This window comes from Somniosus microcephalus, chromosome 11, assembly GCF_052327205.1.
Source record: "Somniosus microcephalus isolate GS21.2 chromosome 11, FLI_Smic_1.0, whole genome shotgun sequence".
NCBI classification, from domain to species: Eukaryota; Metazoa; Chordata; class Chondrichthyes; order Squaliformes; family Somniosidae; genus Somniosus; species Somniosus microcephalus.
In genome coordinates, this window is record NC_140997.1 from 77863538 (window position 1) to 77884471 (window position 20934).

Sequence of the window (20934 nt, forward strand, 5' to 3'; positions counted from 1 at the left end):
CTCGACCCCGTTCCTGAATCCATGCCGCTCTTCAGAGCGACTTTGCATTAATGGGGCCTATTAAGGCCGCCCTGCGCGTTACCTGGACCAATTAAATGGTGCAGGTCTGATCACATCAGCTATGACGCATTTTTAGCCAGATATTTAAAGGAGCCATGGCCACATTGCATTTGAAGGTTCATCTAGGAGTGTGCAGTCAGCACACTGCACAATTGGACTGCTGGAAAGAGGTCCTCTTCCCTTCCAATGGGCAGAAGAGACTTCCCTAGGAGACCAAAAGAGCCTGGCTCCAAATAGCAGAGGAGGTAAACAGCAGGGATGTGGTCAGGAGGACCTGGGTGCAGTGCTGGAAATGTTTCAACGCTTTCATTAGATCAGGAAAGGTGAGCACAAAGCCACACTCAACTTCATCCTGCTGTGCCTCGCATCACATCCCCATCACTATGCCATCCCAACCCTACTCCTACACATCTTTACTCGCACTAACATACCTTGCATTTCCACCCATCTCTCTCTCTCTCTCTATCTACATTATCACATCCCCATCTGACTAACCACCCCTCACACTCACCCTCATCATAATGCAATCATACCAACTAACAAAACACAAGGAGGCCACTTGGCTTTGGCACCCCACTCCATCATAGTCACCCTCTAAAGATGTAACCCATCCATTCCTTACACTCATTCCAGCACTCTCACTCAACCTTCACTTCTTTCCCTCCTTGCAGGAAAAGAGAGCCCACAATAAGAGGGAGAGGGAGAGAACCGGAGGAGGAACGCCATCATTGGTGACCCTCACATCAACAGAGGAGACTGCCTTGGAAGTCTCTGGAGTCGCTGAGCAGCTGGAGGTGGGAGACGGAGAGAGGGGGACATCTCAGCAACCTGGTGACAGAATTACATCGCATACAGCTACATGGCATACAGCAGTCACTCATATGGGGACTGATGTCAGCAGCCAATGAATGTTCCTCATGTGCATAATGGTATTTGTACCCAATCTACATATGACATATCTAACTCATCTCTTTACTCTCCCACAGGTCCATCAAGAGTCCCCCCAATCATCCAGGAGGAAGAGGAAGACGGCTCCTCAGAGGAGCCTCCAGCCTCTGAAGGAGCTCCGTCACCAGACATAAGCGCACCCAGCACCAGCGCAGATACACACACCTCGGTGGGTCCCTTGCGAGATAGAGTAGTGTTGTCACCTGGTGTCTCACAAATCACAGGTGAGCAAGAGCAGATGCTGCTGACAGGGACAGCAGTGGAGACTCCTCGTCGGAGGGCGCAGGACGCTCCCAGCTCTGCTCAGCTGCATGCAGACGCTGAGCCTTGGGGGCCATCCAGAAAGAGGGCGATCCTGGAGCTGCAGGAACAAGTGCAGGAGGCTTTGGCAGGTTTTGTGAGCGCAATGTCTACAAACGTGCAGAGAATGGAGGAGTCCATCTCCAACATGAGCACCAACGTGTCGCAGGCGATGGCGACTGTAGGCTCCACCATGGATAGGATGGCCACCTGCTTGGAGCAGCTAATGCGCCACTCACAGCAGCACATGGTCTCTATGGAGAATAGATGGCTAGCTATGGAGAATAGATGGCATATGCTTATAGACCTCCTCTCTAAGAGGGATGTCAATGTAGATGTGGGTCCTCATGGCTCCACGGCTGTGCAGCAAGGTGCTCTCCAGCTCCTTGCTAGCAGGGAAGTGCGGGTGGTCCATGAGAGGGATGATGGTGAGAGGGGACATAGAAGTGGGGGCTCCTCTCAAAGCTTCTCCCCTGTTGCCACCCCCTCAGTCAGAGCCCCAGATGCCTCCTCGGATCGCAATGGCCGAGTCTGCACAGTCACAGGAGAAGCAGACTTTGGCAGGGCCATCAGTGGCTCCTAAACCCAGAAGACGTCTGCCAAAAGTGTCTAAGCAGTCGCAGCAGGGAAGTGAGCAGCCTGCCTCTACCTCTGCTGAAGCCACAGGGGTAGTACCTCGTAGAAGCATGCATAAGAGAAAGATGAAACACAAGTAGATGCACAAGGGTAGCCACTTGGGTGTTTTATTAAATGATTGTGTAAAGTTTCCGTTACTGTAATGTCACACAGAAAAATCTTTATTTTCACCACTTTCTGGTCATGGACAAATTTGTGTGCACCTTTGGAAGTAGCTTAGTGAGTTGCAGTGAATGATGAAACATAGCGTTACCTCCAGCATTGGTGGTCAGTCTGAAAGGAATGGATTGGTCTTTGTAGGATGCTTTATGGTGTTGCTGTGGGGTGGTGCCAACCTGGCACAGCATGTGGCAGCCATATGGGCGTACTGCGTAAAGTTAAGTAAATCTGGTCCTGATGAGCCCAGCCCTGGCCTCCCAGGCAGCAATGTGCTCAGCTGCTGGTGGGATCTGGACCGTAGCTTTCTCCTGCTCCTCCTCCTCTGAAGAGGCTGTGCACTCAGTGCCTTGCTCCTCATGCAGCGCTAATCCTCACTGCTGCACTATGTTGTGCAGGGCGCAGCAAACCACAGTGATTCTGGAGACCCTGGCTGGTGCGTACTGAAGGGCTGCTCCAGATCTGTCAAGGCATCTGAAGTGCATTTTCAGCATGCCTATAGTCTGCTCTATGACACATCTGGTGGAAATGTGGCTTTCATTATATCTCTCCCAAGCTTCAGTACTTGGCCTCCTCAAGGGTGTCATGAGCCACGTCTTCAGTGGACAGCCCTTGTCTCCAAGCAGCCAGCCAGAAATTCCACGTTAACTCCGTTTCTCTCTCCACGGATGCTGCCCTGGCCTGCTGAGTTTTTCCAGCATTTTCTGTTGTTAAGCCAGAAATTCTGTTTGGAGGAGTGAAGAGCTGAAGGAGGGTGGACTGGCGCAGGACGAAAGAGTCATGGCAGCTGTCAGGGAATTTGGCACACACATGCATGATGATCTTCCTATGGTTGCAGATGAGCTGCACATTGAGGGAGTGGAAGTCCTTGTGGTTCACAAAGACTCCTGGGTGATGTGGGGGTGCCCTGATGGCCACATGTGTGCAGTCAATGACGCCCTGCATCTCTGGGAAGCCAGCCAGAGCAGAAAAGCTGAGAGCCCACTCAGTAACACTGGCTTCATCAGTGGCAAAGTTGATATAATTGCCTGGCTTGCCAAAGAGGACATTGGTGACCTGTGTGATGCATCTGTGGGCGGCCGACTGCGAGATGACACAAATGTCTGCAGCAGATCCCTGGAAGGAGCCTGAGGCGAAGAAGTTGAGGGCATTGGCAACTTTGACAGCCACTGGTAAGGCATGTCCACCCGCTCCTCTGGGCAGCACGTCTTGCTCCAGCGAGCTGCAAATGTTTGCAATGACCTGGTGCGATAATCTGAGCCTCCTGAAGCACTGCTGCTCAGTCATGTCCAGGAAGCTCATCCTCTGCGTGTAAACCCTGTGTTGGGGGTATCACCTCTGGCATGGTGCAGCTCTGCGCTGATGCCCTCTGTCCTGTGCAGCATTAGGTGCTTGAGGAGAAGGCTGGTGGTGTTATTGCTGCTGCTGCTGGTGTTGGGGCTGATCGTGGCCCGATTCTGAGGACCAAGGTGAGACAGTATAAACAGCACCCATGCTGATAGAATAGTTGGCAGGTCAAGTAGAGATGACAGAAGCAATCTGTCAATGAGGTGATAGGTTCTACCAATGAGGTGAGACTGGATGGCGACTTTGCTGGAAACACTTGCAGTCTGTAGAAAGCTAAATCTGTGCTGGCAATGCAGCCAGCAACAGTTTCTGCCTGAGAAAAGTGATCAGCTGTCAGGTGGGAGTTTTTAATGTACTTTCCATGCTGTGCACTAATCAGCTGTATCAAACCCCTAATAATGAATTAAATTAGCTCGCCCGCCTCTGCCATTTAGGTCACTGCCAAACCAGCAAACGCGCCCGAGGGAAATGCGCATGGGGGGGGGGGTGGGACGATGGCTGGTTCCTGACCCGCTGCAAGATTTTTTGAATTTTCCACCCGACCCGCCTCCAATTGCACCCGCACGGACCCCATAAAATTGCAGCCAAAGATTTTAATTATATAGATAATGCAAGTTATCCAGTTTCTGCATTAGCTATTCAAGCATTTTGTTAAATTACCAGATTTTGTTGCAGGTCTGTAAAGGGACAGTGGCAACGTGGATACAAAAGTGGTGAAGAGACAGAAAGCAGACAGTAGTGGTAAACCATTGTTTTTCAGTCTGAATGGAAATACGCAGGGGTCGTTACTCGGACCACTGCTCTTTTTGATATACATTAATGGCCTGGACTTGGGTGTACAGGGCACAATTTCAAATTTTGCAGATGACACAAAGCTTGGAAATGTAGTAAACAGTGAGGAGGACAGTAGCAGATTTCAAAGGACATAGACAGACTGGTGAAATAACAACAGAAAATGCTGGAAAAACTCAGCAGGCCAGGCAACATCCGTGGAGAGAAAATAGAGTCAACGTTTCGGGTGAAAACCCCTTTGTCAAGACTAAAGAAGCACAGGAAATGAAATGGATTAAGAGGCCAGGCTGGGAGAGAACAAAAGAGAAGAAGAGACATTAAGAGGTATTCAAAACGAGACGAGATGGCGATAGGACTAGTGGAGACAAAAGACGGCTCTAGACTGGTGAAATGGCCAGACACATGGCTGATGAAATTTAACGCAGAGAAATGTAAAGTGATGCATTTTGGAAAGAAAAATGAGGAGAGGTGATATTAATTAAATAGTGCAGGGACAGAGAGTCCAGTTGGCTCATCTACACAAATCTTAGAAGGTGGCAGGACAAGTTGAGAAGGCTATTAAAAAGGCATATGGGATTCTTGGCTTTAAAAATAGAGGCATATGGGGAATTTTAACCCCCAAAAAAGGTGTGTGTTGGGGTTGGGTGGGAAGTGTTAAAAATCTGAATCTCGACCCCAACCCGCCTCCAACCTGCTCACTCCCGGTTTTAATGGGGTGGGATGGCGGCGGGCAGCCAACCCACTCCCAGTCGTTGGGTCCCTATTTAAATATTATAATGAGGCTGGCGTGCCTCAGATTTAGCCACCATTGTAAATGCAACAGTCGCTGATTGGGTTTCCCTGGCCTCGTGAAACCCTCTAGCTAATGGAAGGCGAGGACTGCTGGATCCAGGAGGTAAGTGCCTTTATACATATTCCCTGGGTCCAGCGGCCCTGTCTCAACTATCACCCGCCATCAGAGACCACCACCACCCCCCCCCAACAAGGCCTCCAATTGCCCCAGGCCTCCGATCACCTCCCCGGCCTTCTCCCTCCTTCCCCACAATGCTCCTTCAGCCCCCCAATATTGTCTGCCTCCCCCCAACCGATGCTTCTCTGGCCTCCTCCATTGTCATCTGCCTGCCGCACCCCCCCACACCCCCACCCCGCCCGATGAATCCTCGGCCCCCACGCGATGAGGCCCTGGAACCCCCCATTCAGCCCCAGCCCCCGTAAAATGAGCCCCCGGCCCCCATGCAATAAGCCCTTCGATCAGCCCCCGGCCCCCATGCGATCCCTCCCTCCCTCCTCTTTGTGGCCTAGTGCTGGCACGTTGGCTGCTGGTGGAAAACAATAGTTTCAAATGCAAATCAGGCCCTGCCATTAAATTCAGTTGGGCCCGCCAGGTTTCCCGACTGCTTCCGAGCCCCCCTCCCACGCTCCCAACCCGCCAAAGGATTAAAATTCAGGCCATAGAGTACAAAAGCAAGTAAGTTATGGTAAACTATAAGTCACTGGTTAGGTCTCAGCTAGAATATTGTGTCTAAATCTGGGCACCGCACTTCAGGAATGATGTCAAGGCCTTGGAGAGGGTCCAGAGGAGATTTACCAGAATGGTACCGGGGTGAGGGAATTCAGTTATGTATAAAGAAGATGGGGTTGTTCTCCTTAGAGCAGGCAAGGTTAAGGGGAGATTTGATAGAGGTGTTCAAAATGATATGGGGATTTGATCGAGCAGATAGGGAGAAACTGTTTCCACTAGCAGGATTGTTGGTAACCAAAGAACACTGATTTAAGATCAAAGATCCGGGGCGAAATGAAGTGAATTTTTTTTACGCAATGAGTTGTTGTAATCTGGAATGCATTACATGAAAGGGTGGCGAAAGCAGATACAATAGTAACTTTCAAAAGAGAATTGGATATATACTTAAAGGAGAAATTTGCAGGGCTATGGGGAAAGAGCAGGGGAGTGGGACTAATTGGATGGCTCTTTCAAAGAGCCAGCATGGACATAATGGGGCGAATGGCCTCCTTCTGTGCTGTATGATTCTATGATTTAGCTACCTTATATTTATTACTAAATGTATTTTAAGTACCTTTGTTCTTTTCAGGTTACATTTACACTACAGCTGTAGCTCTGGTAAGAAATCGTTGTGTAATGCAGATTGAGTGCCCACCCTGACTTGAGAGTGAAGAGGAGTGAGTGAGTGAGATTACTTCCTCCCAAGAGTCTCACTGCACTTCACCCAGGAGTCAGATTGGGTCTTGACTCTGGATATACACAACGTAACTGCTTGGTACTGACTTCAGCCAATATTTATCCCTCAATCAACATCACTAAAAAAAACAGATTATCTGGTCACTATCACATTGTTGTTTGTGGGAGCTTGTTGTGCACTAATTGGCTGCCGTGTTTCCTACATTGCAACAGTGACCACACTTCAAAAAAATACTTCATTGGCTGTAAAGCGCTTTGGAACGTCCTTGTGGTCGTGTAGGGCGCTATAGAAATGCAAGTCTTTCTTTCTTTACAGTTGTAGTGTAAATATTGCCAGAATGTTTTTAATTTATTTTAGATTTAAAGAATTAAATTGATCACTCAACTCCAGCATCCCCTGTTCATCTCTAGGTAGAGTGACAGTTGCAACAGTGAACCCATGGTGTCCATCACCGTGCCATGTGCTGCTTTGGAAATGGGGTCAGCCTGCAGGTGGGCGGCTGAGAGCAGTAGCTGAAATGTTTTGAGTTTAAAGGTGAATATTCCTACTAGTACACCATTAATACTCCATGGAGGAGTAGACGCCTGTGTGTTGTGGCAAAATAAACTATGTTAGTTGTAATTACGCCAATCTCTGCCTCCTCATTTGCAGTACAACATGAAATACATGCACAACGGCAAAGGGAGAAAAATAAAAGTTATGTGCTTTACAGTAAAATGCATTCTTTCTACAAAATATAAAAATATTTTTGCCATAAGGGAAATGCATTAAATTTTCCCCTATATTTCTAGATTTAACAATCAAGTCTAAATAGTGTTATCCAGGACAAAGCAGCCCGCTTGATTGGCACCCCATCCACCACCTTAAACATTCACTCCACCACCGGCGCACCGTGGCTGCAGTGTGTACCATCTACAAGATGCACTGCAGCAACTCACCAAGGCTTCTTCAGCAGCACCTCCCAAACCCGCGACCTCTTCCACCTAGAAGGACAAGGGCAGCAGGAGCATGGGAACACCACCACCTCTAAGTTCCCCTCCAAGGCACACACCATCCTGACTTAGAAGTAGATCACCGTTCCTTCATCATCGCTGGGTCAAAATCCTGGAACTCCCTCCCTAACAGCACTGTGGGAGTACCTTCACCACACGAACTGCAGCGGTTCAAGAAGGCGGCTCACCACCACCTTCTCAAGGGCAATTAGGGATGGACAATAAATGCTGGCCTTGCAAGCGACGACAATATCGCATAAACAAATAAAAAGAAATTGAAATTTTCGCCTATTAAATTCTACATCCATTCTCCTGAGAAGCAAGTGGGTAGATTTTTCCGCAGATTGGTAGACTGGGCCAGAGTTGTTGCTCCTAGTCACTGTCTAGTACCCGCTGCTAGACAGTGTGTGCATGTGCACATCAGATGAGGACAAGATTGAGCTCGATTGTGATACTCCCACAGTTGGACAGTGTGCAGACAAACGCTCTCTGGGTTTACACATGGATGGCCACTTGGCAGAGGAGGGCTGCCAGTCATCACAAAACTGTACCCAGCAATAGTCAATGTATCCAGGAGGGGAGGCAATTGGAAAATAAAAACCCTGCACCTCAACCTGTATCTCTAAAAGGATAGATTTAAACTGCATTTGTTTCAGTTGCAGTTTTGCTTCTTGCAGCTCAGCAGTTCCTAACACACAGCTATTCAATGAAAAGCAAACCTTACGAAAAGGGACCTAGTAATTAAAGAGTTAAATTGTAAAGTGCAGGCTGAATACACAGTACATTATTTACCACCATCTGCATAGCATTCAATCTTTATACCAAGCTTCTTCATTTCCCTTTGGCACATGTGGCATTTTACTACCACTCTGGGAGGCTGGCATTGCAAGCTTCAGCGAGTGACTTCTACGTGTAATTTTGTCTGTGACCAAGTCTATCAATACTGCTAAAGACATGACACTTCTTGGTAACAACCTCTTTTCAAATGTGCTCATTCATTTGCTTCAATTAAATTGCCATCAGAACACTTTTCTCCTGCATGCACATTTTGCCAGCTTTCTGACATGACAAATTTTATCTCCATTATCAGCAGATGTCCCCAGGTAGGCTTACCACTGATGCACTTCTTCAGCAACGACTTCAATAAGATGCAGAGAAACGTTCATTACAAGAATTGTCTTACTGTCAGTAGAATTATTAACTGACTAATTGACCATTCATTGACCACAGCAGTAGCTGGTATAAGGGGCTATGGGATACATTGGCCCTGATATTTACTGGGGCGGGGCTTCAGAACGGGTGGGGGGTGGGGGTGGGAGGTGGGGAGAAGTTACGGTTGGGCAACCCAGAAGTCCAGGAGTTTTAACTCCAGGGTGTGTTTGAATTTTATTTCCCAGGTTCGCTGCCCAACAGCCAGCCTGGTTGGCAGTCTTGGCTGCCTGTCGGACGGGGAAGGCTGCGACACAAGGTCACAGCCCAGGAGCAGGTAGGTTTAGATGTGGTGGGAAGGAGAGATCGCGAGAGGTGGGGAGGGGGTATGGGTAAAGCTTGGTTGGGGATGGTTGCTGATCGTGGCGAGGGTGGGGGGAAAGCTGACAGGTTGCGGAGGGGAGATCGCGGGGGTGAGCGATGGGGGTGTCAGTGATCACAGGGGGTTGGGGGGAGATCGTGCAGGTGGGTGGGTGGTTTTACAGGGGTAGCTTGTTGGGCCTGGAGGAAACACTGCTGCTCCTCCTGGCCTGCAAGCAGTGCTGTAAAGGCACTTACCTCATGGATCCAGCACTTCGCGCCTCCTTTTATCTGCTGGGTTTCCCGAGGCCCGGGAAACCCGGCCGACAGTAGTTAAATATAAAAACCCAGTAAAAATGGAGACACGGAGAGAGATTTCAATGACCGATTCACCTCCTAAAAGTGAATTGGTCACCCGCCCCTCATTCTGCCTCCATTAAAACCGAAAATGGGTGGGTTCAAGGCAGCTTGGGGACGTGTTTGAAATTTCTAACATTTTTACTTTCTACCCGATGCAAACCCACACGTTTTCAGGGGTTAAAATTACCCCCATTGTATCCACGGAGGAATGAGTGAGCAGCTGAAGTATAGTAATAGCTTAAGAGTTTATACCATAGCAAAAACAATCGCATGACATCTTCCACAATGGTAAATAGTAAAATCAAATGAGATAATGAGAATTATTTAAAAGTTTATTATACATTGTTATTTTATTTGCACTGCAAAGAGGTATCACAATCTCTTTGCCAGGTTCCTTTTATTGCATAATGTTGATTTTTTTTAAAAATTTGTTCTCTCACCTAAACGTCTCTTCATGAATTAACTCTGTCCCATGCACTCTTCACCAGTTAAGAACAGTTCTAACACTTGTGCCAATGCAGCACCGTGACTGACTGTTCAGTTCTGGGGAGACTCGCCCACAGGGTTTGACTCCAAAAGGGAAGATGCTGTGCTCTGCGCCTTCCCTTTGACAAAACCAGACAAGACTGCAAAACTCAACATGCGGGGAGTCGGATGAGAAACTGTGATTTGCCCTCCACAGTATAGCATGTTGGGACGAGGCTGCTGTAAACTTCAATGCAAACTTGAATAGAAAGTCATTTCCAGGGCTGCGCACTGTAAAATTATCAATTTGAGAAGAATCAAAACCCGTGGCATAAAGCCTGTATCGTCATTCAAAATGTTGTATTTCAATAATGTCACACTTGCTGATCATTAAATTCCAGCATTCAGCTGTCTCTTTTTCAGCCCATGTGTCATGTTATATCTTGAAGAGTTGATGCCATGCATATAGCATCAGTGATATGAATAAAACAAGCTATCACTCTGCCAAGTTACTTTGGTGGAGAAAGAGCATAGCTTCTGTTACTACTGTAGTATTCTCAACTTCTGCACCGATGGTTCCAGATCTCTATTAATACAGTACATTTAATGTAATTATATTGCTAATTTACTTATTGCCAATGCTGAAATTGGCAAATCAATAGTCCCCTGAAGAGCTCTAAAAGGCAGATGGTGTTTTAACAATCATTATATGTTCTACATGTAAATGTTCCTAAAACTGCTTATTAGTTGTAGCATGACAAAGTGCTGGGGCATAGCAAAAAGGAAGAGGGCAGGCAGTCCATAGTGTCCCATTCCGGTGACTTTGTAAAGCAGGAACAGATGTTGCTAAATGGCATTTCACAGAGTCTGAGCTGTAGGCGCATTAACCATTGGTCTGATGTAATGTTCTATGCAAAGCTCTGTGTTTTTGTTTTACCCCGAGAAAGCAGTATTTTCCCTTGTCTGGTGCAATGCAAGTTCCTCTGAAGCCAGTTTGCAGTGGCCCATCAGCAACCTCGTACAGACTTCTGGCCTGCAAGTCCAATGATGTGCAGACATCATGGATTCTACAACACGGGCTGATGGTAAAAATGCTAATGAGGAAAAATGGCCAGCACAAAACTTGCCTTTATGGAGCAAACCAGCAACTCTTTACTGAAGAGTCCTGAACATTTCTTTGGCACTCCAGACAAGGATTCCACACCAGCAGCAGATAGCTCTAAAAATCACTATCATTTCTCAGGTTAAGAGTACAAAGCATAAGCATTGGAAGCATTTCAAAGCTGCTTCCAGGAAATTTGAGGAGAATCTGAAAGCATAAAGAAAGCTCTGATAGGTGTGATGGCTATGGGGGGGGGGGAATTTTGTCCCCTTAGTGCCACCCATTAGCGCCAGTAGATGGCACTAATGTGGCATTGAGACCAGCACCGACAGGGCGAGGCGAATTCAGCACCGCACACCAAATCGGGACCCCCCCCCCCTTAATGCTGCCAGTAACAGCTATCACCAGGGAGCTCAACGCCAGGGAGATCGTGACGTCAGTGAGTGTACAACATTCACTGAACACCCGATTTCCCAAATTGCTTTTAGCCACTTACCTCACCACCTGGAGTAAATACTGACAGGGAGAGCTAGCATGCCACATCGGCTGCAGGGATGTTATTTAAAGAGATCATCAGTAATCACTCGCACCTGTCAATTTAGTGTAATTTCAGTGGCTTTTTGTTAGTTTCAGCTACTGCAACAGTTTTATTGAGTAATGTAAAGGTTCTTTTGTATCAGGAGTCTTGTGGCAAGTACAAAGTAGCTACATTTATTCTTCAAAGATTCAAACTGCAACACTTGGTAAGATTAATGGGGGCTGTACTGGCATGCCACCTCGTCCTCCAGGATCTATGTTGGAGGGAGTGAGAGCAGCGAGAAAGACTAACATGTGCGCAGAGGGAGGAGGACGAGGATGAGGAGGAAGAAAATGAGGAACAGGAGGGAGGGAGGAGGCAGTCGGATAATCGGGCTTCCAGATGGGTGGTCTGTGATATGGTGTGCCACCTCCCTCCACATAGTGCGGCAGACTTGCGGGAAGGGCCTCCTGCCAGTTGGTGGGTACAGGGCTGCCTGCTTTTTCTCCAGTGCTAAAACCAATGCCTCCAAAGCTTCATAGGAAAACCTGCAGGCTCTCTCACTGAGGCGGTGATCTTCCATGAGGATTTGTAAATAAGTGCTCCTTTTGCTTGTCCTTCTTATGGTTGTTGAGGCAGCTGCACAGCCAACAATGCTGAGAATGAGGTGCTGCAGCATCAATGAACCTCCCCTTTAAGCAGTGAAAAAAGCCTGTGGCAATCATGAGTTGCGATTAGACTGCACCCGATATTGGTCCAGCCTTTAAGTGTAACATCAATGAGCTTGGGTTTTTAGACTTGATTTAAGACTCCAATCATTTTATTGAGCAGTGAGGATGAATTTTGCATTTTCGCCTGGCACTAATTCACCATCTTTTGTCCTAACACCACCCATTCCTTGCCTATAATGAATTTCTAGCCCATGGAGATAAACAGAAGAGCACAAGAGTATCTAAGCCAGAGGGGGACGACGAAGTGAAATGCACGGTGACATGGTTTACTCCTGAAACACTTACAGGTAGCCAAGTTGGTTTTTGGAAAATATATATTTTAAGAAATCAGTTTCCCGTGGCATTATTTGAATGGGGTGGAGTAATTCAAACTAAATGGCATATATACTACACTATTACACTGTTCCAATGAAGCTCAACGTAAGCTCGAGGAACAGCACCTCATCTTTCGATTAGGCACTTTACAGCCTACTGGACTCAACAGCGAGTTCAACAATTTGAGTCCATAATCTCTGCCCCATCCTTTTTTTTCCTTTTTTTTCTTTCTCTCATATGGTAGCTGTCAATCATTATGCCATTGCCATTTACACTTCATCTAGAGTCATTTTTTGTTTCTTAACTTGTCCCATTACCCTCTCTTTATGCCTTGCACCATCATCCCTTTTGTCTCTTAATCTCTCCTGCCTTCCATCCTATCACAGACCTTCCCTTTTGTTCTTTCCTCCCCTCCCCCTTTCCCTGCCCCTATACTTGCTTAAAAACCTGTTCCATCTCCAACTTTTTCCAGTTCTAACGAAGGGTCATCGACCTGAAACATTAATTCTGTTTCTCTCTCCACAGATGCTGCCTGACCTGCTGGGTATTTCCAGCATTTTCTGTTTTTATTATGGCATATATACTACATGTGAACAGAAGGAATACAACATACAAAATAAAACAATCTTAATTGTTTCTTATATATATAGACTAGCTGGGGGTGCCCGGCGGTGCCAAGGCTTTTTTGAGGGCATGTTGTTGTTGGAAGAGAGAGAGGGAGCGACTGGGGGGAAGAGAGAGAGGGAAGGAGAGAGAGAGAGAGGGAAGGAGAGAGAGAGAGAGGGGGAAGGAGAGAGAGAGAGAGGGGGAAGGAGAGAGAGAGAGAGAGGGAAGGAGAGAGAGAGAGGGAAGGAGAGAGAGAGGGGGAAGGAGAGAGAGAGAGAGGGAAGGAGAGAGAGAGATGGAAGGAGAGAGAGAGAGAGATGGAAGGAGAGAGAGAGAGATGGAAGGAGAGAGAGAGAGATGGAAGGAGAGAGAGATGGAAGGAGAGAGAGATGGAAGGAGAGAGAGTGAGGGAAGGAGAGAGAGAGAGGGAAGGAGAGAGAGAGAGGGAAGGAGAGAGAGAGAGGGAAGGAGAGAGAGAGGGAAGGAGAGAGAGAGAGAGGGAAGGAGAGAGAGAGAGAGGGAAGGAGAGAGAGAGATAGAGGGAAGGAGCGAGAGAGAGAGGGAAGGAGAGAGAGAGAGAGGGAAGGAGAGAGAGAGAGAGGGAAGGAGAGAGAGAGGGAAGGAGAGAGAGAGGGAAAGAGAGAGAGGGAAGGAGAGAGAGGGGGAAGGAGAGAGAGAGGGGGAAGGTGAGAGAGAGAGGGGGAAGGAGAGAGAGAGAGAGGGAAGGAGAGAGAGAGACGGGGTGAGAGAGAGAGAGAGACTGGGGGAGAGAGAGAGAGAGACGGGGAGAAGAGAGAGAGAGAGATTGGGGGGAGAAGAGAAAGAGAGAGAGATTGGGGGAAGAGAGAGAGACTGGGAGTGTGAGAGAGAGAGAGAGACTGGAAGTGTGAGAGAGAGAGAGAGACTGGGAGTGAGAGAGAGAGAGAGAGAGACTGGGAGTGAGAGAGAAAGAGAGAGAGAGAGAGACTGGAAGTGTGAGAGAGAGAGAGAGGGTCTGGGAGTGTGAGAGAGAGTGGGAGTGTGTGAGAGAGAGAGAGAGAGAGTGGGAGTGTGTGAGAGAGAGAGAGAGACTGGGAGTGTGAGAGAGAGAGAGAGACTGGGAGTGTGAGAGAGAGAGAGAGAGACTGGGAGTGTGAGAGAGAGAGAGAGAGAGACTGGGAGTGTGAGAGAGAGAGAGAGGGAATGTGAGAGAGAGAGAGTGGGAGTGTGAGAGAGAGAGGGAGTGCGAAAGAGAGAGAGAGAGAGAGAGTGGGAGTGTGTGAGAGAGAGAGAGTGGGAGTGTGTGAGAGAGAGAGAGAGACTGGGAGTGAGAGAGAGAGAGAGAGAGACTGGGTGTGTGTGATTGAGAGAGAGACTGGGAGTGTGTGAGAGAGAGAGAGACTGGGAGTGTGTGAGAGAGAGAGAGACTGGGAGTGTGTGAGAGAGAGAGAGACTGGGAGTGTGTGAGAGAGAGAGAGACTGGGAGTGAGGGAGAGAGACTGGGAGTGAGAGAGAGAGGGAGAGAGAGACTGGGAGTGTGTGAGAGAGAGAGAGACTGGGAGTGAGAGAGAAAGACTGGGAGTGAGAGAGAGAGAGATTGGGAGTGAGAGAGAGAGAGAGACTGGGAATGTGAGAGAGAGAGAGAGAGACTGGGAGTGTGAGAGAGAGAGATAGACTGGGAGTGGGAGTGAGAGAGAGAGAGAGAGAGAGAGAGAGAGAGACTGGGAGTGTGAGAGAGAGAGAGACTGGGAGTGTGAGAGAGAGAGAGAGAGAGAGGGAGTGTGTGAGAGAGAGAGAGTGGGAGTGTGTGAGAGAGAGAGAGAGTGGGAGTGTGAGAGAGAGAGAGAGTGGGAGTGTGAGAGAGAGAGAGTGGGATTGTGAGAGAGAGAGAGAGTGTGTGTGAGAGAGAGAGAGAGAGAGACTGGGAGTGTGAGGGACAGAGAGACTGGGAGTGTGAGAGAGAGAGAGATTGGGAGTGTGAGAGAGGGAGAGATTGGGAGTGTTAGAGAGAGAGAGATTGGGAGTGTGAGAGAGAGAGATTGGCAGTGTGAGAGAGAGAGATTGGGAGTGCGAGAGAGAGAGACTGGGAGTGAGAGAGAGAGAGAGAGACTGGGAGTGTGAGAGAGAGACTGGGAGTGTGAGAGAGAGACTGGGAGTGTGTGAGAGAGAGAGAGAGACTGGGAGTGTGAGAGAGGGAGAGAGAGAGACTGGGAGTGTGAGAGAGAGACTGGGAGTGTGTGAGAGAGAGAGAGAGACTGGGAGTGTGAGAGAGGGAGAGAGGGAGTGTGATAGAGAGAGTGGGAGTGTGAGAGAGAGAGGGAGTGTGAGAGAGAGAGAGAGAGAGAGAGTGGGAGTGTATGAGAGAGAGAGAGAGAGTGGGAGTGTGTGAGAGAGAGAGAGAGAGAGACTGGGAGTGAGAGAGAGAGAGAGAGACTGGGAGTGTGTGAGAGAGAGAGAGACTGGGAGTGTGTGAGGGAGAGAGAGACTGGGAGTGTGTGAGAGAGCGAGAGACTGGGAGTGTGAGAGAGAGAGAGAGACTGGGAGTGAGAGAGAGATAGAGAGAGAGAGAGAGTGGGAGTGTGAGAGAGAGAGAGAGAGAGAGAGAGTGGGAGTGTGAGAGAGAGAGAGAGAGAGAGAGAGAGAGAGAGAGTGAGAGAGAGTGAGAGAGAGAGAGAGTGGGAGTGTGAGAGAGAGAGACTGGGAGTGTGAGAGAGAGAGAGACTGGGAGTGTGAGAGAGAGAGAGATTGGGAGTGTGAGAGAGAGAGATTGGGAGTGTGAGAGAGAGAGAGGTTGGGAGTGTGAGAGAGAGAGAGATTGGGAGTGTGAGAGAGAGAGAGATTGGGAGTGTGAGAAAGAGAGAGATTGGGAGTGTGAGAGAGAGAGATTGGGAGTGTGAGAGAGAGAGAGATTGGGAGTGTGAGAGAGAGAGAGAGACTGGGAGTGTGAGAGAGAGAGAGACTGGGAGTGTGAGAGAGGGAGAGTTTGGGAGTGTGAGAGACAGAGAGACTGGGAGTGTGAGAGAGAGAGAGACTGGGAGTGTGAGAGAGAGAGATTGGGAGTGTGAGAGAGAGAGAGATTGGGAGTGTGAGAGAGAGAGAGATTGGGAGTGTGAGAGAGAGAGAGATTGGGAGTGTGAGAGAGAGAGATTGGGAGTGTGAGAGAGAGAGAGACTGGGAGTGTGAGAGAGAGAGAGACTGGGGGTGTGAGAGAGAGATTGGGAGTGTGAGAGAGCGAGATTGGGAGTGCGAGAGAGAGAGACTGGGAGTGTGAGAGAGAGAGAGATTGGGAGTGTGAGAGAGAGAGACTGGGAGTGTGAGAGAGAGAGATTGGGAGTGTGAGAGAGAGAGAGATTGGGAGTGTGAGAGAGAGAGAGATTGGGAGTGTGAGAGAGAGAGAGATTGGGAGTGTGAGAGAGAGAGAGATTGGGAGTGTGAGAGAGAGAGAGATTGGGAGTGTGAGAGTGTGAGAGAGAGAGAGAGATTGGGGGTGTGAGAGAGAGAGAGAGACTGGGAGTGTGAGAGAGAGAGAGACTGGGAGTGTGAGAGAGAGAGAGAGATTGGGAGTGTGAGAGAGAGAGATTGGGAGTGTGAGAGAGAGAGATTGGGAGTGTGAGAGAGAGAAAGGTTGGGAGTGTGAGAGAGAGAGAGATTGGGAGTGTGAGAGAGAGAGAGATTGGGAGTGTGAGAAAGAGAGAGATTGGGAGTGTGAGAGAGAGAGATTGGGAGTGTGAGAGAGAGAGAGATTGGGAGTGTGAGAGAGAGAGAGACTGGGAGTGTGAGAGAGAGAGAGACTGGGAGTGTGAGAGAGAGAGAGTTTGGGAGTGTGAGAGACAGAGAGACTGGGAGTGTGAGAGAGAGAGAGACTGGGAGTGTGAGAGAGAGAGAGATTGGGAGTGTGAGAGAGAGAGAGATTGGGAGTGTGAGAGAGAGAGAGATTGGGAGTGTGAGAGAGAGAGAGACTGGGAGTGTGAGAGAGAGAGAGACTGGGAGTGTGAGAGAGAGAGATTGGGAGTGTGAGAGAGCGAGATTGGGAGTGTGAGAGAGAGAGACTGGGAGTGTGAGAGAGAGAGATTGGGAGTGTGAGAGAGAGAGACTGGGAGTGTGAGAGAGAGAGATTGGGAGTGTGAGAGAGAGAGAGATTGGGAGTGTGAGAGAGAGAGAGATTGGGAGTGTGAGAGAGAGAGAGATTGGGAGTGTGAGAGAGAGAGAGATTGGGAGTGTGAGAGAGAGAGAGGTTGGGAGTGTGAGAGAGAGAGAGAGAGATTGGGAGTGTGAGAGAGAGAGAGAGAGACTGGGAGTGTGAGAGAGAGAGAGAGAGATTGGGAGTGTGAGAGAGAGAGATTGGGTGTGTGAGAGAGAGAGAGACTGGGAGTGTGAGAGAGAGAGAGACTGGGAGTGTGTGAGAGAGAGAGACTGGGAGTGTGAGAGAGAGAGAGAGATTGGGAGTGTGAGAGAGAGAGAGATTGGGAGTGTGAGAGAGAGAGAGATTGGGAGTGTGAGAGAGAGAGAGATTGGGAGTGTGAGAGAGAGAGAGAGAGAGATTGGGAGTGTGAGAGAGAGAGAGAGAGATTGGGAGTGTGAGAGAGAGAGAGATTGGGAGTGTGAGAGAGAGAGAGATTGGGAGTGTGAGAGAGAGAGAGAGAGATTGGGAGTGTGAGAGAGAGAGAGATTGGGAGTGTGAGAGAGAGAGAGAGAGATTGGGAGTGTGAGAGAGAGAGAGAGAGATTGGGAGTGTGAGAGAGAGAGAGATTGGGAGTGTGAGAGAGAGAGAGATTGGGAGTGTGAGAGAGAGAGAGAGAGATTGGGAGTGTGAGAGAGAGAGAGATTGGGAGTGTGAGAGAGAGAGAGAGAGATTGGGAGTGTGAGAGAGAGAGAGATTGGGGGTGTGAGAGAGAGAGAGATTGGGAGTGTGAGAGAGAGAGAGAGAGATTGGGAGTGTGAGAGAGAGAGAGATTGGGAGTGTGTGAGAGAGAGAGAGAGAGATTGGGAGTGAATGTATCCAGGCAATTTTCACAAGAATTAGAAGAAAACGGCTGGCCCAGTTTTCATTGCAACACTGCTTCTTTTAACTTGACAGTTGTTTGCTTATAATTATTTTTTGCTACTCAATACATGGGATGTAAGCACTGGGGAATGAACACTTTTCAATTCCAGACACTCAAACGTAAGCAGCTCCTAACCTGGTTACATGCCAAGGAAAGCTTCCTTTACTGCCCAGCAATATACCCCAGTCCCAATCTCAACCTTACTCCACTCGTGTGACATTTTCATTTTTCTCACTTGTCCTAAACATTTTTATTCTAACCCAATGCATCTTTTAACTTGGGAATGTTGATGCTTCTAACAAATAATAAATTAACTAACTCAAAGAACAATGCCCTTTTTTTATTGTCTCAGTGGACACAAACAAAATATGAGAGGCCACAAAGCCCGTAGCGTTTAACCTGTTTGATATAAATTGTGCTTTTGGTTCCTTTCGATCAGGTCCCCACTGCTTGAAGTGGCAAGTTTGGCCCAGCTCTTGTGGGTTGCCATGTAAGTAGTAGAAAAAAATGGAGTAGGCATCTCCAGATTAAATGTACTGCTTCCAATACGTATTCTCAAGTCTACCTCTTCTGAGATATGTAAAGAAAGGAAGATGTAAAACAAAGGTGGTACTTGTGTGATGAGTGTAACTGGCAGAACCACTTCCACAGTGGGATATAAAGTAAATATTATTGTGTAATTGCACTTGAAACATGAGACACCACTGGGAAATCAATACCTCGGAAACCACCCTGTACAGGATCCATTAAATTCAGGAAGAGTGCTATGATAACATCCAGTTTTGATGAATCTGCATAGCCCCACATCGTCCGTTTTATTGTGTGTCAGCTTGGCTCACTTGCTGATACTCTCATTTGAGTTGGAAGGTCATGCAATCAAGCCACATTACAGGACATGTGCACTATAAGCTGACACTAAAGTGCAGTATGGACGGAAACGGCATTGTCAGAGGTGTCACCCTTTAGATGAGAGGTTAGGCCAAGGTCTGCTGTAATGATTTTGGTGGACATTTAAAAATCCCATGGCACTGTTCAAAGAAAAGCAAGTGATTCCCCGATGTCCTGACCAGCATTTCTCAACATCGGCAAAAGAAAACAGTTTAATTGGCCATTCACCTTATTTTTGGTTGAGATTTATTGCTTGCGCAAAATGGCTGCTACAGTTGCTTACATAACAACAGTCATGGTGCTAGAAAAGGCCGCTTGGCTCATTTAGCTCATTTCATTGGGATGGAAGAGTGGGGGCTAGCTCTGACAAATTGGTTGGCAAAAGCTTATGGATCAAACAGTGGATCTGCAATTGGATATATTTAAATATGAGATGAATAAAGTACTGGCTAAATAAATTATGACTAGAAGTAAAGGGGTGTGTCAAATGCTGGGGTTCCACTGATAAATCAAGAGATTTAAAAAGAAGTATGATAAATATAGCACAGATGACACAAAAGTATGGAAGGTAAGCAATAAGGAATATTATAAAGGCTAAGAGGAAGAATGAAAGTAGACTGCTGGTCAACATAAAGAGAAACATTGGTGTTTTTATAAAAATGGACGAAGTAAATTGAAGATAATTGAAGATGGGGTTGATTGGACTAGAGAAGATGGGGGTCATCTTGTCATTGACAGTGAGGGAATGATGGAAATGCTTAATAAGTAATGTGTCTGGGTTTGTACAGGAAAAAGGCAAAAGTGGAACTATAAACTACCGAAGGCAAACATCAAAAAAACACTCCTGGAGATGAAAAGCAATTTTGGTGGGTGTGCAAAATGGAAGGTAGCGAATCAGCCGTTATATACCCTGATTTTACTTTCCATTGATTCACCACCACCTGTTTTGCGTCCCCGGCAAAGTTGAATTTTACCATCAAACATTTACCATCAACTTTGCATCCCAGAGCACGGAGTAAGTTGGGAAGGAGAAATGAAAATTCTGCCAAAAGTCTGGAGGGCGGCAAATGTTACACACTGTTTAATAAAGGAGCGAATGATAAGACAGTAAATTACAGACCAATTAGTCTTACCTTGATTGTAGGTAAACTTCTAGAGCCCAAAAGACAGGATGAAAGTAAACACTTAGAAAGGCATGGCATAATTAGGGATAATCAACTTGGATTCATAAAGGGCAGGTTGTGCTTCACCAATTAAGGAAGTTTCCATGGCCTAGGATGTTGCAGAGAGCTTTCCAGTTGTAACACATCGCAAAATGATTTATTATCATAATCTGAACAATAGTGCTTGACAACAAGTCTACTCTTAGGGCTAAGGACTTGGATCTGTTATCCCATCTACTGTTAAATTAGGTCAGGACATATAAGTATAGTAATGAATTATATTGTATAGTAATTAATGAACAATTTCTGTTCTGATGAAAGGTCCTGAAATGCTAACTCTGTTTCTCTCTCCACAGATGCTGCCTGACCTGCTGAGTGTTTCCAGCATTTCTGTTTTTATTTTAGATTTCTAGCTTCCGCAGTACTTTGCTTTTGTAAAGAACAGTTTTGTTGGCCTTCAGAACTGCCAGTTTTCCTTTTCCTGTAGCAGAGGGAAATAGCCCAGCTTGTAATGTCAATATTGTCTTTGCATCACTTCCATTCATTGACTACTGTTATTGAAACTAGGGCCACGATTTCTCCTACCTCAGCGGGTCCATGGCGGGCGATGTCAGTGGCAGGTCCCGACCCCGCTGCTGGCTCCAGCCTGCTCTGTAGAAACATTTTACGTTGATTGGGCTTGTTAAGCCCGCCCAGCGCGTTTGTCAGCCAATTGAAGGAAGTGGGTCTGATGACATCATTTGATGACGCGTCATCAACCGGTTTCCTTAAAGGGACCTGCGCAAATTTACTTTGACATTTGTGCTGTCAGTCTTCTACAGCATT